The sequence below is a fragment of the Oryx dammah genome, unplaced genomic scaffold, assembly GCF_014754425.2.
Source record: "Oryx dammah isolate SB20612 unplaced genomic scaffold, SCBI_Odam_1.1 HiC_scaffold_3, whole genome shotgun sequence".
NCBI lineage: Eukaryota > Metazoa > Chordata > Mammalia > Artiodactyla > Bovidae > Oryx > Oryx dammah.
The window spans coordinates 58,191,992-58,208,510 of NW_024070187.1; the positions used below are offsets into that span (position 1 = coordinate 58,191,992).

The 16,519-nt window shown below is 41.9% G+C and overlaps 1 protein-coding gene across 1 annotated transcript in view; it reads right to left on the minus strand.

Moving 5' to 3' along the window:
• The window catches only part of SMIM14 (small integral membrane protein 14), a 68,401-nt gene extending 55,932 nt beyond the window's left edge, over positions 1–12,469 (minus strand). Inside the window, exon 1 of the mRNA XM_040238048.1 lies at positions 12,165–12,469. The gene's annotated coding sequence lies outside the window, so the exon portion shown is untranslated. The remainder of the gene's footprint in view (positions 1–12,164) is intronic.
• Between the last annotated feature and the right edge of the window lie 4,050 nt (positions 12,470–16,519).

Here is a 16,519-nt window from a genome sequence, read left to right on the forward strand (position 1 = left end):
AGATTAAAGTCATTTTAAAATGTAAATATTGAAATAAATCCATTATATTCCTTAAATACCACAATTCTCTGTGCTTAGGAGTTAAAACTTCCTGAGTTCTATTATGACAAATTTTTAAAATTCACATTAATAGCCAAGCAATTACAGTCACAAATTCCTACTACTCCCTATTTGATCCAACAGGGTGACCCTATACTGTGTGTAAACAAAGAATGTTTCCTGCCATTCCAGTTCTTTAAGGATCAAATCATTAGTCACAATAGCTGCTGATCTATAAGTACACAATGAAAGAATTTAGGGTGACACATTCTTTGTTTTGGATTTATGGACCCCTAAGTGGGCTTTCCTGGGAGCTCAGCTGGTAAAGAATCCTCCAGCAACACAGGAGACCCAGGTTTGACTCCTGGGTTGGGAAGATCCCCAGGAGAAGGGATAGGCTACCCTTATCCCTTCAGCTCCAGTATTCTTGGCTTCCCCAGTGGCTCAGACAGTAAAGAATCTGCCTGCAATGCAGGAGACCTGGGTTTGATCCTTGGGTTGGGAAGATCCCCTGGAGAAGGGTATGGCAACCCACTCCAGTATTCTTGCCTGGAGAATCCCCATGGACAGAGGAGCCTGGCAAGCTACAGTCCATGGGGGAGCAAAGAGTGGGGCACGACTGAGTGACCAAGCACAGCACAGCAGCACAGACAGTCGAAAGCCCTATCTAAGGAAGAATTCCAATGACCTCAGATTGTTGCATCTTCCCATGCACAGGAAAGCACTAAAATTGAGATATCTGATCCAGGCAACTTCAGTAACCTTTCAACTGACTGCATATAGAGATACCAGCTCCTCCATTACCTTTGGAATGGTTCCTCAGAGCTAGCTGAGAGCCTATCTCCCGTGTTATTCCATGTCAGTAAGACATGGAATAAACTCAACTCATGGCTCTTGTGTTGTGCATTTTTTTTCAAGTTGATAGGCCCATCCAGAATTAGTTATTTACAAGAGAAAAATAAAATAAAAACCACACCCAAAAATCTTATTAAAAAACATTTTTACAGGGTAACAGAAAGCTTAAATATATTCTTTCAGAGGGCATACTATTCAAAAGGAAGAGATGAGAGTAGGCTAGAATGAATGACAACAAAATGTTATTTCTTCATCAAGGAGAATGGGAATGTACAGAAAAAACAAGCTCAATCTGACTAGGAGGCCTGTGCAAGATAGCACAGTATAGATAAGGTATGTATCAGAGGATGCTAAGTCTTCATTTATTCATATTCAACAAACCAAAATTTCATAAAAGGTACTTTTAAAACTTTGGGGATGCAGCAGTTCTCATTCACTCATTTAAAGAGAAAAAAAATTGAGGCCCTGAGAAATGTCAGTGACTTACCCAAAGTCACCCAGTAGAGCAGGGCTTCAAACCCCTGTCTTCTCTCACTTCTCCTTTCCTGAAAAGGATATAGCTGACAAGTCCCCAGGGGACTAGGTAGCTAGCAGAAGAGTTCAGAAGAGGATACAGAAGAAATAAAACATTAAGCCCTACCTCCAAGCGTTTGCAATCAAGTTAATTACTAATTATAATTCATTCTTGTAATAATAATAATAATATAATCACATACTAGTATATAATTAACAGCCAAAATAAATGTCTCAGACAAACAACTACTGTGATAATCTCTCCAGAGAAAGTTCAAAAGGAGAACTACTTAACTCACTTAACTTCTATCCCTTTTATACTAAGCTGAACTGTTCACAGTTATCAAGAATTTCCTGTGGTTGCAGCATGGGACTTGGTTAAAGGCCCCCCCGGCCCCCACAGCTGCCATTACTTTTCTGGAAATTCCCTGCTAATGTGACCCTACTTTCCTACACCTTAGACACTACCTTTTCTCTCCTCTACAACCTTTTTTTCCCCTCACCTGTATCTGATCGTGGGCTTCCCTGATGGCTCAAATGGTAAAAAAAAAAAAAAAAAAAAAATCTGCCTACAATGCAGGAGACCCAGGTCAGACCCCTCAGTCGGAAAAATCCCCTGGAGAAGGGAATGGCAATCCACTCCGGTATTCTTGCCTGGAGAATTCCATGGACAGAGCCCGACTGTATTCTAGGAATCACCTTAAGAACACCCACTAAAAACAGCATGGGACAGCAGAAAGAATGTATCATAGATAAATGACTTAAGTTACGACACTACTGAAAAAATGGATAAATGAGCCTCTCTGTGACTTCAGCTTCCCTACCTATAAAACAAGAGTGATAATTGAAACTATTTATTTTAATGGGTTATTCCAAGGATCGGGTGAGAATTTTAAAGAGTGCTTTATAAACTGTAAAATGCTCTGAGGCAATTCAACACTAAGCCTTTAGATTTGAAATGTATCTTCAGCCCTCAACCCAAGTTCTTTGTATACAGCTTTGGGGTGGGGGTGGTGGGGGTGGGGTTGAATTCCCCTGGGGCTCAGCTATCACTCCTTTGCATAAAAGTGAAAGAAGAAAGAAGTCTTCTGTTCTGAATCTTGGTCCCTCATCTACAAATTTTCTGTTCTTCTCCGGCTATTCTTTACTCTTGTACAATCTTAAAGACTCTTTCAAGGCCCAGGGGTAAAATTTATTATAAACAGCCAAACAAGGGAAAACTCTGCAATTGAAACATCTTTGTTTATATTCAGTATCTTAACCCAAAGTTTCATATTCTGAAAATGTTCTCTGAAATTTCTACTTGAGTACTACTTAATCACGTTCTGAATAAAAATTTTTTAATTCAGGAAAAAACACTGTGTTCCATAAGTTAGAAACAGAAAAATTTAACAGATGTTATAAAAATTCCATATTCTGTGACCGCCCCCCCAAATCATAGAGGATGCAACTGTTAAGAAACCAGTTTTCAATAGCTATATTACAAAATACAAGCATGTTCTGAAATTCTGAAGTACAGCACAAGTAATGTTACAAATCTGCGAATGATTTGTTGTTGTTTTTGTTCAGTCGCTAAGTTGTGACCCCATGGCCTGCAGCACACCAGGCTTCCTGTCCTTCACCATCTCCCAGAGTTTGCTCAAATTCATGCCTATTGACCCGGTGATGCCATCCAACCATTTCACCCTCTGTCGTCCCCTTCTCCTCCTGCCTTCTATCATTCCACCGTTAAAATAAACCAGAGCAGAATCAAGACTTTTTCTCACTATTACTCCCCTTCACTTCCTTGCCTATATGATTTTTGGGGCAGAATGGAGTAATGGTTACTACTCTCCCAACTCAGATTAACTCATGGCTTATCTCAGCCATGCTACAGCCTAGACGACCTATCTGAACATAGGTGCACACAAATGCCATCCATGATGACAGGAAAAAAACACTTAGAACCACTGTGATACAGAAAGCAATGTTATTAAAACATGAAACTTGACTCACGACCATAAAGCCTATGCTCCACAAGAGAAGCCACTGCAATGGGAAGCCCGCGCACTGTAACTAGAGAGTGGTCCGCACTCGCTGTAACTTGAGTGAATCCACTCACAGCAATGAAGACATACCACAGCCAAAAATTACATCAATCTTAAAAAAAAAAATGAAATCTGAATAAGCACCACAGGAAAAACAGAAGTCTTCAAAATTTTTCAAGCAAGTCAGTTTCTTCTACATTACCTCTGCCAGGAGTACAAAGCAACAAAATACATAACATGTAAAAAAAATTAGCTTTTTAAAAAAAGTATAAGCTAAAACAAGATAGCAACCAGAACACATCCTCTAAAACTTCATTTACCAAGAAGATGCTTACTGTATCCCTAACTTGATTTGAAGCATCTTAATCATTCTTAAAATTTGAAAGTGCTGCACCTGCAATACTCGTCAATGAGCGCAGTCAAGCATGAACCAGCTTTATTCTGTATTTTTACAAACCTGAGACTCACATCTGTGTTTTGACCTAAACTTGAAAGAGGAAATGAAAGTTCAATATGAAAATAAAGCAACAAAAGGGTAACTTTCTTCAAACAAAAGCACTCAAGTTTTAAATGTTATAAACAAAATACAAGCCTTACTATAAACCTAAAAATTGGTTTTAGTTTAGAAAAACATATACTTTCTCAAGGAGTTGAACTTTTTTTTTTTAATTTTAAAAGCAATCACATTTATACTTTTACAATTCAAATACAGAAGTTTAAAAAAACCACAAAAGTAGAAAAGGTTCTCTCTTCTCAGAGGCAACCTCTATTTTAAAAAATCCTCATGTAGGAGCATCCCTGAGTGGCTTCAGTTCATTTCAGTTCAGTTGCTCAGTCGTGTCCGACTTTTTGCAACCCCATGAATTGCAGCACGCCAGGCCTGAGTGGCTTAGTGGTAAAGAATTCACCTGCCAAGGCAGGAAACACGGGTTTGATCCCTAATCAAGGAAGATTCCACATGCCGAGAGGTCACTAAGCCCGTGCATCACAACTGCTGCTGCTGCTGCTGCTGCTAAGTTGCTTCAGTCGTGTCCGACTCTGTGCGACCCCATAGACAGCAGCCCACCAGGCTCCTCTGTCCCTGGGATCACAACTACTAAAGCCCAACTCGAGAGCCCATGCTCTGCAAGAGAAGCCACTGCAATGAAAAGCCCGTGCACTGCAACTAGAGTCGTCCCTGCTCACCGCAGCTAGAGAAAGCCTGTGTGTAGCAAGGAAGACCCAGAACAGCCAAAAATTTTTTTAATTAACAAGTAAAATTATTAAAAAAAAAAAAAACCCTCAAGTAAATTTTCTAGGATTGCCAGAATATATATGCTGTATATACTTGCTGAACTATGATTAAAATCACATTTCAAGTCATTAAAATGTGATTTTTTTTTTTTACATAATTAAGACTGGTTGGTTGGCTATTTAAAGCCATGGTTCACCACAATATTATTTATAATGGTGAAAACTGGAAACTACATTCATGTTCAATATTAAGCGAAAACTTCAAGTAAACCAGTTTATTCAAAATATCTTATAAAATGCAGCCAGTTAAAATCAAGTTTAGATATTTTCTAAAGTGTGAAAGTGAAAGTGAAGTCGCTCAGTCGTGTCCGACTCTTTGTGACCCCATGGACTGTAGCCTACCAGGCTCCTCCGTCCATGGGATTCTCCAGGCAAGAGTACTGGAGTGGGTTGCCATTTCCTTCTCTAGGGGATCTTCCCAACCCAGGGATCAAACCCAGGTCTCCTGCATTCCAGGCAGACGCTTTAACCTCTGAGCCACCAGGGAAGCCCAGATATTTTCTAAGGCTATGGTAAAAAGATCACTATGTTGACCCCACTCCCACCCCTCAAAAAGAATACAAGCTTATGTGAGTATTACATCTCAGCTATACCAAAGATGAATTTTAAAAGTTAAAGACTGGAAGGAAATATGTGTACAGGATTGTAACTTTTGTTGTTGGTTTTATATATTACTATCCTTTGCAGCTTTTCAATAACAAGCATGTCTCAGGGTTTTTTTCTGTTTTTTTTAAAGGAGGGACTCTAGACATGCATATCCAATTTAGGTTTAAGCAGAACAAAACAATTCATGAAAGTACTTCTAGTAGCATAATCTGACAGCTAAAACTAGGTTTACTTATTATAGCTTCCATGATTCTGTAAGACAAAAAGACTGGTCAACATTGTTGTAATATAAAGTTTATGAATTTGGGGTCAAAGAAAATTGAGTTTGAATCCCACAAGTCCCAAGTGGCTTTACCTTAAGCAACTTACTAACCAGAGCCTGTTTCCTCCAGTGTCAATTGGAGGTGACAATGTCTGACTTCCTGGAGGGCTGATGTGTAATCTAAACATATAGTACGTAATGGAAGTCAAGAGACGAGCCTATAGACTCCATGAACAGTAAATGTCATTGCTATTGAGATTCACACAGGTTAACTGTTTTAATTTCAGATTCAAATAATTTTCAGCCTTCTTTTCAAATCACTCTGAAGTGCCCAAACTGTTACTTAACTGTAGGATCTACTGCCATGTACATACAACCAATTCAGATAGTTAGCCCTTGTTATGTGGACTGAAATATGGACAGGAACGTAAGCACACACCAAAAGAATACCTTTGCTTATAAGCTTGTAGTAGTACTTGCCTAAGAAGTTTTACAATCTTAAAAAAAATTCTAATATGAGCCACAATATAACTGTCGGGAGTGCTTACTTTCTGCAAAATCTTTACAACTCACATATTAATATATCACCATTAATTATCAATGTAGACAATTTAGTATCTTTTATTGAAGCTTTTGTTCTAAGTCTTATTAAACTATATGGGAAAAGATTTTTACAAATACTGCTTTTTAGCAATGTACTGCTTTTTACAGATATAGTTAAAATTGATATTTTTCTTCATTTATTTATCCCATCAACAAGCCTACTGTTGCTTAATCGGTCCTCCCTGACCTCATGGGCCTCCCAATCAAATAAGCCAAACAGCCACAGACAACTGAATATGAAAAGCGAAGCAAAAGGAGCCACGCAGGTTATTTACAAAAGCCCGAGATGGGTTACGATAGAGCTCTGCTAAAGATCATGTGTGACCAGAGCTTCCACAGATAAATATAGCTATTCAGGCTTTAAGACCAGGAAGAGAAGAAAGACAACCAGTATTTCTCTAGATTAAGTATCCTCCCCACCGCAAATCAAAGTGAAAGTCGCTCAGTGTGTCCAACTCTTTGGGAACCCATGGACTAGTCCATGGAATTCTCTGGGCCAGAACACTGGAGTGGGTAACCTTTCCCTTCTCCAGGGGATCTTCCCAACCCAGGGATCAAACCCAGGTCTCCTGCATTGCAGACGGATTCTTTACCAGATGAGCCACAAGGGAAGCCAAGAATACTGGAGTAAGTAGCCTATCCCTTCCCCAGCAGATCTTCTTGACCCAGGTATCCAACTGGGGTCTCCTGTATTACAGGCAGATTCTGTACCAACTGAGCTATCAATGCATCAAATCAATGCATCAATCAAATTCAGTACTTTTAACTCATTTGGAAAGGGTCCTACAGTGAGAAATCTGTTCATGATGATCCCATGGTAGTCCAAATATTACAACACAATAAAGAAAATGTATGAAGAATTCAAATGAGTATATGAGCAGGTAGAAAAGTGATAGATTCTGGGTGTGTGGAATGCAAGGTAATGCATAGAGAGGAGAAAATACCTCAAATTTACTTTAAACCTGGTAGGCTCTGAAAACTCAATACAACAAAGCAAGAAGATGTAGGAGTCTTTACAGAATGTTTCTTGAGGTCATCTACCAATTGTGCAACTTCAGGCACAAAGACCAAAAAACAATGAACTTCATTAAGGACTGGAAATGGGACGGAAAACATTATTTTGCCCTCAACAGAAAAATGGCTTACTAAAACTAAAGTACTGCAATATAGTTCTAAACACTGTAGGGTATACTGATTAAGAGAACTAACTTGGGTTCAAATCCAACCTGCTACTCAGTATGTCTCAGTTCTTTCATCTGTAAAGAGGAAGCAGGAATACCTATGTATGAGTTGCTTTACAGTTAACTGAAAAGCATGTTAAAAGTTTTTAGCATAGTACCTGACACATGCAGGAGACATGTAAGACTTGGGTTCGGTCTCTGGGTTGGGAAGATCCCCTGGCAGAGGGCATGGCAACCCACTCCAGTATTTTTGCCTAGAGAATCGCCATGGACAGAGGAGCCTGACAGGCTACAGTCTATAGGTTGCAAAGAACTGGACACAACCATAGCAATTGAGCATAGTCCAAACTATGGTTTTTCTAGTGCTTATGTATGGATGTGAGAGTCGGACCATAAAGAAGGCTGAGAACCAAAGAACTGATAATTTCTAATTGTAGTGTTAGAGAAGACTCTTGAGAGTCCCTTGGAGTGCAAGAGATCAAACCAGCCAATCCTAAAGGAAATCAACACTGAATATTTACTGGAAGGACTGATACTAAAACTCTAATTCTTTGGCCATGAGATGCAAACAGCCAACTCACTGGAAAAGACCCTGATGCTGGAGAAGACTGAAGGCAAAAGGAAAATGGGCAGCGGACGATGAGATGGTCAGATAGCATCACTGACTCAGGGAACATGAATTTAAGCCAACTCAAGAAGATAGATGCTTTTGAGCTGTGGTGTTGAAGCAGACTCTTGAGAGTCCCTTGGACTGCAAGGAGATCAAACCAGTCAATCCTAAAGGAAATCAATCCTGAATGTTCATTAGAAGGACTGATACTGAAGCTGAAGCTCCAATACCTTGGCCACCTGATGCAAAGAGCTGACTCATTAGAAAAGTCCCTGATGTTGGGAAAGACTGAAAGCAAAAGGGTATGACAAAGGACGAGAGGGTTGGATGGCATCACTGACTCAATGGACAAAAGTTTGAGCAAGCTCCAGAAAATGGTGAAGGACAAGGAAGCCTGGCATGCTGCAGTCCATGGGGTCGCAAAGAGTCAGACATGACTTAGTGACTGAACAAAAAGTATAACATGGCTGTTCCCTGGTCCAAACATCAAGAACTATTGAAGTAGGAGAATCAAGGTACAGCCCTACAAAAGGAGACTGAAAATTAGGGTTCTGCCATAAAAAGAACTGGTTTAAAAGAGACAGTAGAGGGGCTTCCCTGGTGGCTCACTGGTAAAGAATCCACGTGCCAACGCAGGCGACACAGGCTCGATCCTCAGTCTGGGAAGATCCACGTGCAGGAGAGCAACTAAGCCTGTGCACCACAACTACTGAGCCTGCGGTCTAGAGCCTGGGAACCGGAACCGCAACCACTGAGCCCAAATGCAGCAACTACTGAAGCCCACATGCCCTAGAGCCTGTGTTTCATGAGAGAAGCCACCACAATGAAGAGCAGCCACACTCACCAGAACTAGAGAAAAGCCCAAGCAGCAATGAAGACCCAGCAGTCAATAAATAAATCAATAAAATTATATATAAGAAAAAGAGACAGTGCATTCAACAGTAATACAGATATGTTCAAGTTTATTCATTCAACCATCATATTGAGCACCTGCTTGGCAGTGAAAAGGACAGACACGGTCCTCATTTTCCCAGAGTTTAATTTCTAGTATAGGAGACAGAATATAAAAACAAAGGAAATTCCAGACAGTGATGTTATCAAGAAAATGACAGAATGGTGAGATAATTGTGGAAGCAATCTTGAAGAGACAACAGCTGAACTGAGACCTGAATGACATGATGGAATCAGCTACACGAAGATCTGGGAGAAGACTGAAGCCACAAGGAAGAGCAAGTGCAAACGCCCTGAGGCAAGAACGAACCTGGCAAGTCCCTAGCACAATGCTAGTGCAGCTGGAACACAGGAAGAAACTGCTGTTGCCAGACTCCTGGGTACTGATCAAGGCATTTGGATACAAGGTGAGATAGAGGAAGGCAGTGCCCAGACCTCTACTGCCTGGCAAACCTTGAGAAAGGTAGGATTTTATTCTGAATGTGATGAGAGACTTTCAACAAAGGGGTGACACGATCTGACATTTTAAAGGATCCCTCAGGCTGTGGGAAAGGGGATGCACCATAAAAAGCCAAAGTGGAAGCAGGGAGACCAGAGGTTTCTGCAGTAGGCCAGGTGAGATACAGTAAGAGTTGGCAAAGGTGGTAGCAGTAGAGATGGGAAGAAGTGGACAAATCTAGAATACATACTGAACACTACCATTCAAGGCACATGTAGGTAAGTTTATGACTAAGGGACCCAAGTGGGTTATTAGCATATTTAGGATACTCTTTGCTGCCAAGTCACTTCAGTCATCTCCAACTCTGTGCGACCCCATAGACAGCAGCCTACCAGGCTCCGTCCCTGGGATTTTCCAGGCAAGAACACTGGAGTGGGTTGCCATTTCCTTCTCCAATGCATGAAAGTGAAAAGTGAAAGTGAAGTCACTCAGTCATGTCCAACCCTCAGCGACCCCATGGACTGCAGCCTTCCAGGCTCCTCCGTCCATGGGATTTTCCAGGCAAGAGTACTGGAGTGGGGTGCCATTGCCTTCTCCGAGGATACTCTTTAGTAAGTACTTATCCTTTGAAGCTGAGGTGCAGGGAACCTTGCTTCTCTTTTGGCACCACTGATAAAGTACTGGACTAAACAGGCACACATCCAAGACTCAGTGTTCATAAAGCATATTAAGTGTATAAAGTAAAATCTTTTAGGACCTTACTGCTGGAGGCCTGGACAGCTGGTCAACATTTGGGACATACAGGAGCTATGGCACAGAACTAAACCCTTACCTAAATCAAATCATCAAGTGAGCAAAAGTTTTTCAAACTTTCATAGTGTTAACTCAGGCTATTCTGTGCCTGTTTTCCCAAGAGTTAAACAAGCAAAGTCTTAGTCTGTCACACAATGCATACTGATTTCATAAATCTTATAATATCATCATGAGAGATTTGAGAGGAAATCTTTTAAAACCATGATTTTAATCATTATGGTTTGGCAAACATACAGCGAATATCTATAAAAGTTAAGGTCCAAGAGTATCTATAAAAATTGTAATGTGTTACTCAAAAATGAAGTGCTAATATGTGAAAAAGTAGGTTACAGAAGAACATGAGGTATGATACCATTTCTGTATAAAATATCTAAACGCAAAAAAGTCTGGAAGGATATAAACCACTGCTGACATTCTGGTGGTCTCTGGATGGCAAGAATATCGATGACATTTCTTCTTTTTTTCATTTATCTGCTTTAATCAACATTTTCTCCAATTATCACAAATTATTTCATATAAACAAAAATATTTAGGTATAGGTTAGCTTAAAAAATAAAAAAAGAGAAAGAACTTCAAGAAAACATAATTTCATTTGTTTCAATCAGCAGCATTCCAACTGTGGTATTAAAAAAAGATCTCGATTGCACACGCTGAAGGAAGAAACCTGCTAGGAAGAGGTCCATTTTATACCACACAAAGACATAATATACCCTTCAAGGGAGTAGTTCAAATTCCTAAGACCTCTTCCTGGATTTGATAAATGACAATCAATTTAATGCATAGCTCTCTTTCTTGCCGTTTGCTAAAGAAACACCTCAATTAATGAATTCTCTGGAGGGGAAAAAAAAAAACTTTAAAAAAACTAAGGACAAAACAGAGGTTTGGTCTTCTAGTCTCATTCATGCGGTGGAAAGGCGCGGAGGGTGGCGGGGCTCGAAGCAGGCAGGAATCTGCGTGGCGGGTCATCTAAAGTGGAAGGGAACACAAACCTGCAGGCGCCACAGACTGGTCAGTGAGAACGCCTCCTAAGGGGCTCAAGACTTCCCCTGGAAGGGCTTACGCCGTCCAAGTTATTCTACGCTGCCAACGGTTTCTGACAAAACACAGTAACTGGAAGATCTCTTTAAACGTGGGTATTACGTGCAGGAAGCTCATCCGACTTTCTCTATGCAAAGCCAAGACATTCTCCTAAGGCCACATCTTCGATTCTGTAAACTAGGGCAACTGAAAACACCCTATTGACGCTCTCCGGCTAACGAACATCACTGTGGCTAAAATCCTTAATACACACACGAACAGACACTTCGGAAAACTGGCTCTAATGGTAACACGGGACTTCAGGTACTCCGGTAACCAGTTTATCGCACTTTATCTGTTACAATAAAGGGTACCACCTCTTTACTGTCAGCTCTGGTTCCACGTACTGAACAAACAGAAAAAGGGAATCCTTTAAATTCACAACACAATAAGGGCTAAAAGCTCCCGCTTTCTGGATGGCAGCTTTCTAGTCTCATCAATCACAACAAAGGACGCATCCCGGTGACTACATCAGACCCGGCAAGGGCTGAGAAACAGAGGTAAATGATTTAGTGAAGATTGCAAGGTTTGTGAGGGATTCCTTCCAGCTACGACTCACTCACTCTTCTTTTTACTCCATTTTACGCCTCCACCCGAGTTGACTGCTTGCCCTAAAAATAAAACCACCCGTGGCTACCGTCCACTTCCCTGCCAAGTCCCGACTCTGGTCTCTTGCAGAGAAAGCCAAATCTCAGGCTCTTCGCCGGAGGACGTGGGCTCGACAGCAGCGGGCTTCTCCCGATGCAGAGTCGCCAGCCCGGTCGGGGACCCCTTGAGCCCGAGAAGCAGCCCCGCACTGCCGCAGCCGCCGCAGCCCGCCAGAGCCCCCAGGAAAAATCGGGGCGAGGGGAAGGTGGGCCGGCAAACGGCGGTGGGAGAAATGGGAGACACTCACCCGCCCAGACAACAACCGACGGGGCGGGGAGGATGGGGGCCCGGACTAAGCCTCGGCAGAAAGACCGCCTGGAGCTTCCGGAACGCTGCGGCTGCTCGGGAAGCCGCTGCCGCCGCCGCTCCTGGCCGCCGGCTTCCTCCCCTCCTCTGTTTTGATTCGACTGACCACGTCACTCTAAGCCACGAGACCCGGATCTGCCGGCTCCCGCGGGCGGCGGCGCAACAGATTGCAGCGGCTCAATATCCAGGCAGCCGCCCTGCCGAGCATGCGCGCGCCCCGCGCCTGCCCAGTGGGTCCGGAGGGGCGGGGCGGCCGCGAGCGTCACGCGGTTCGAGGGGGCGCGGAGCACAGGAGTTGCAGTTCCGGTTGGGAGGGGTGGGGCGCAACGTTGTGTGATGGAGAGGGCGAGGCCCCGCGTTTGTTGAAGTGGCCCGCCTAGGTTCTGTTTCGTGTGTCGTGGACAGTGTGTCTCTCTTTGCCTAAGCTGATGGCTTTCCTCAGCTGGAGTCTTTAGAATAGCGGGGATAGTGGTGCCTAAGGGGATGGCTTTCCTCAGCTGGAGGCTTTAGAATAGCGGGGGTAGTGGTAGGTGGGGGCGCAAGGTGGTGTCTGATGAGACTTGTAGAGATTGTTTTGGGTCACTCAGGCCCAGGTGAAAATTGGAGATCGAGGTTTGGTCTTATATAAACAAAAGTATGACAGACGTGGCAGTTATTGATCCCCTGTCCCGAAGGCAAACTGCCCTCGGAAAGCTGGCTACATTCAGTTCAAGAGGATTGTTACGGGAATGCAGGACTGATAGAGCGATAATGGGGAACTGGGAGAGGAAAGCTATTGTTAGGAAGTCAGCTCTAACCTTTGTTGCTTTGAACTTCGGGGCTGAAATAAGGATGATACTTGTGGTGTGAGAACCTCATTTCTTTCTAAATCAAGGTGATGCTTCCTACTCTCTCATTCTGGCCGCCTTAAGTCTCCCCACTGAGCAACGGGCCCGAGAAATTTCCCACTTTGGGAAAACTTCGGGCTACTCTTGTTTTCTTAGGTCCATGAATGGGCAGGCTTTAATTAAAGCGAGACTAGTGGTTAAATGAAATGTGTGAGTTCCAAAGATTTTACAGAGGTGCTTATTTGCCTATCGTGCAGGAGAGGTGAAAGTTAGCTCTAAGAAACTGCCTTCCTTATTCTGAGTTGACCTTTTCTTCTAACCTGGACTTCTACCTCAGTGTCTGGTTTATCACCTTAACTAGCTGAGTCACTTTCAGCAAATTAGTATAATCTGTGAGAGCTGCTTTTTTTTTTTTAATAGTATATTTAACCTAATTTATCCAAAATATTATGAGGCTTCCCAGGTGGCTCAGTGGTAAGAACCCACGTGCCAACGTAGGAGACTTGAGAGGCGGGTTGGATCCCTGAGTCCAGAAGGTCCCCTCGAGGAGGGCATGGCAACCCATTCCAATATTCTTGGCTGGATAATCCCACGGACAGATGAGCCTGGCGGGCTACAGCCAGTAGGGTCCCAAAGAATCCGACACAACTGAAGCAACTTAGCAAGCATGCGTCCAAAATAGTTTCAACATGCAATCAATGTAAAAATTATTAATGAGATGTTCATGTTTACCTCATACTAACTCTTCAAAAGTGGATGTGAATTTACACTTAGAGCAAAGCTCAAGTGCTGGGTGTGGCTAGTGTCACCATATGGGACAGCACAGCTCTAGAGCATGTGAGCTAACAGGCATGGGGGAGTGACCTGGGCCTAAGCTGGAGGCAAGACCCAAGGACAGTCGTTTGGGGATGACAGGCTGCTTATTTTGCCCAATTTCCTTGTGCCTTGACTTCTCTTAGAATAACCTATGTAGAAATAATTACTGTGACTTTAAAATAAAACATTTGTAAGATGCCATGTCGACTTAGAAAATCGTGTTCTAGCTAAAGGTGGGTAAATCGTTAAGGGCAAGAACTTTTTAATTAAAGTGGGATCACAGGTAAAAATGTCTAGAAAATGAAAGGTTTCTGGTAAAACAAAGCGTTTCCAAGTTAATTAACATTACAACTAGGTAGAAGTCGAGCTTCTTAAACTTTGCATCTTGAACTCTGTTTACTCAAATTCGGAGAGTTTTAAGTGGTATCTAATGAAGTTCACAGAAGTTCTAAAGTGACCTAATGAAGTTCAGAGGCTGACTGTAACACAGGGTCTTTAATCTGTGGAACTTTAATCTGTGGAACAGAAAGTCTCATATACTTGAGTGCACCCATGTGCACATATGTGTTTGAAAGTACAACTGTGTTTGAGAGCAGTATACTACAAAATTGTAATGGTACAGAACATTACAAAATTATCAGTATTTGCTTTATAAAGTAAATTACAGGAAAATCAAAATGTTAGGATCTTTCATAGCTAGCTTTCAAGATAATCCCCAGTGATTACTGATTCTCAACTCTGGAAATAAGACTCATTCAGCCTTTTGAAAAAGGGTTACTCTGACCTGTAAAATACAGCTGAAGATGTGACTTCTAAGGCTAGGTCATAAAGGCATTGATTGCAGCTTTCCACTTCATTGTCTAGGATTGCTTGCTCTGGAGGAAGCAAGGTTCCATGCTACTCCACTCAAGCAGACTTATATTTGAAGACTCCAGGTGGAGAGGAACAAGCTTCCACCAATAGCCTCATCAGTTTACCAGCTGTGTGACTGAACTGCCTTGACTGGGCTCATCCTGCATCCCCAGTCTAGCATCAGATGACTGCATCCTTGCTTAATGTCTGCTTGCAATCTCATGAGAGATAGAAAGGACCAGCCCTGACACAAACAGTGAGACAGGATCATACATGGGTTTTTGCCCTAAGATCAACCTTTGAAAACTTTAAGCAGTGGAAGAGTCAAAAAGTATGTGTATAATTCTCCATATAAAGTAATTTAAAAAACAACATAGAATTCCCACCACAGTACTTAGAACATAATGAATAGATATTTGTTGAATGGACATATATAATTAAATGACAAAACAGTCTGGGAAATATTTGGAATAAATATTGATAAATAAAAGGGTAATGTAATATATGAAGGACTCATACAAATCACTAAGAAAGATATTAATGCCTCTAATATGTGTATAGGTAAAGAGTATGAGTTAAACACAAAAAGATACAAATGACTTAATAGTTATTTGAAAATCTTTAATCTCAGTAGTAACAAAAAATGTAAGTTAAGATATCCTTTTTTAACTACAAATACTTTGGGAGTTTTGGGGGGGTTTTTTGTGGTTTTTTTTTTTAGCAGAGAGGCAGATATTTTTAAACACGACTATCTAATATTGGTACTGTTAGCACTGCTGACGGTAAGTTGGTAGGTACATTTTGGAAATCAGCTGGCGATATATATCAAGTTCTCTAGAAGTATCACATCCATTGACCAATTTTCACTACTGGGAAACTAATGAATTAGTTTTAAAAAGAGTAAGGTTCTAAATACGTAAATTACATTTGTATTAAATTGATGGGCAAAAAATAGGGAAATAACCTATATGAACAATGGTAATGGAAAGGATAATGTTACATTGTATGTTCAGTTCAGTTCAGTTCAGTCGTTCAGTCGTGTCCGACTCTTTGTGACACCATGAATCGCAGCACGCCAGGCCTCCCTGTCCATCACCAACTACCGGAGTTCACTCAGACTCATGTCCATCGAGTCCGTGATGCCATCCAGCCATCTGATCCTCTGTTGTCCCCTTCTCGTCCTGCCCCCAATCCCTCCCAGCATCAGTCTTTTCCAATGAGTCAACTCTTCGCATGAGGTGGCCAAAGTACTGGAGCTTCAGCTTTAGCATCATTCCTTCCCAAGAAATCCCAGGACTGATCTCCTTCAGAATGGACTGGTTGGATCTCCTTGCAGTCCAAGGGACTCTCAAGAGTCTTCTCCAACACCACAGTTCAGAAGCATCAATTCTTCGGTGCTCTGCCTTCTTCACAGTCCAACTCTCACATCCATACATGACTACTGGAAAAACCATAGCCTTGACTAGATGGACCTTAGTCGGCAAAGTAATGTCTCTGCTTTTGAATATACTATCTAGATTGGTCATAACTTTTCTTCCAAGCAGTAGGCGTCTCTTAATTTCATGGCTGCAGTCACCATCTGCAGTGATTTTGGAGCCCCCAAAAATAAAGTCTGACACTGTTTCTACTGTTTCCCCATCTATTTCTCATGAAGTGATGGGACCAAATGCCATGATCTTCGTTTTCTGAATGTTGAGCTTTAAGCCAACTTTTTCACTCTCCTCTTTCACTTTCATCAAGAGGCTTTCTAGCTTCTCTTCACTTTCTGCCATAAGGGTGGTGTCATCTGCATATCTGAGGT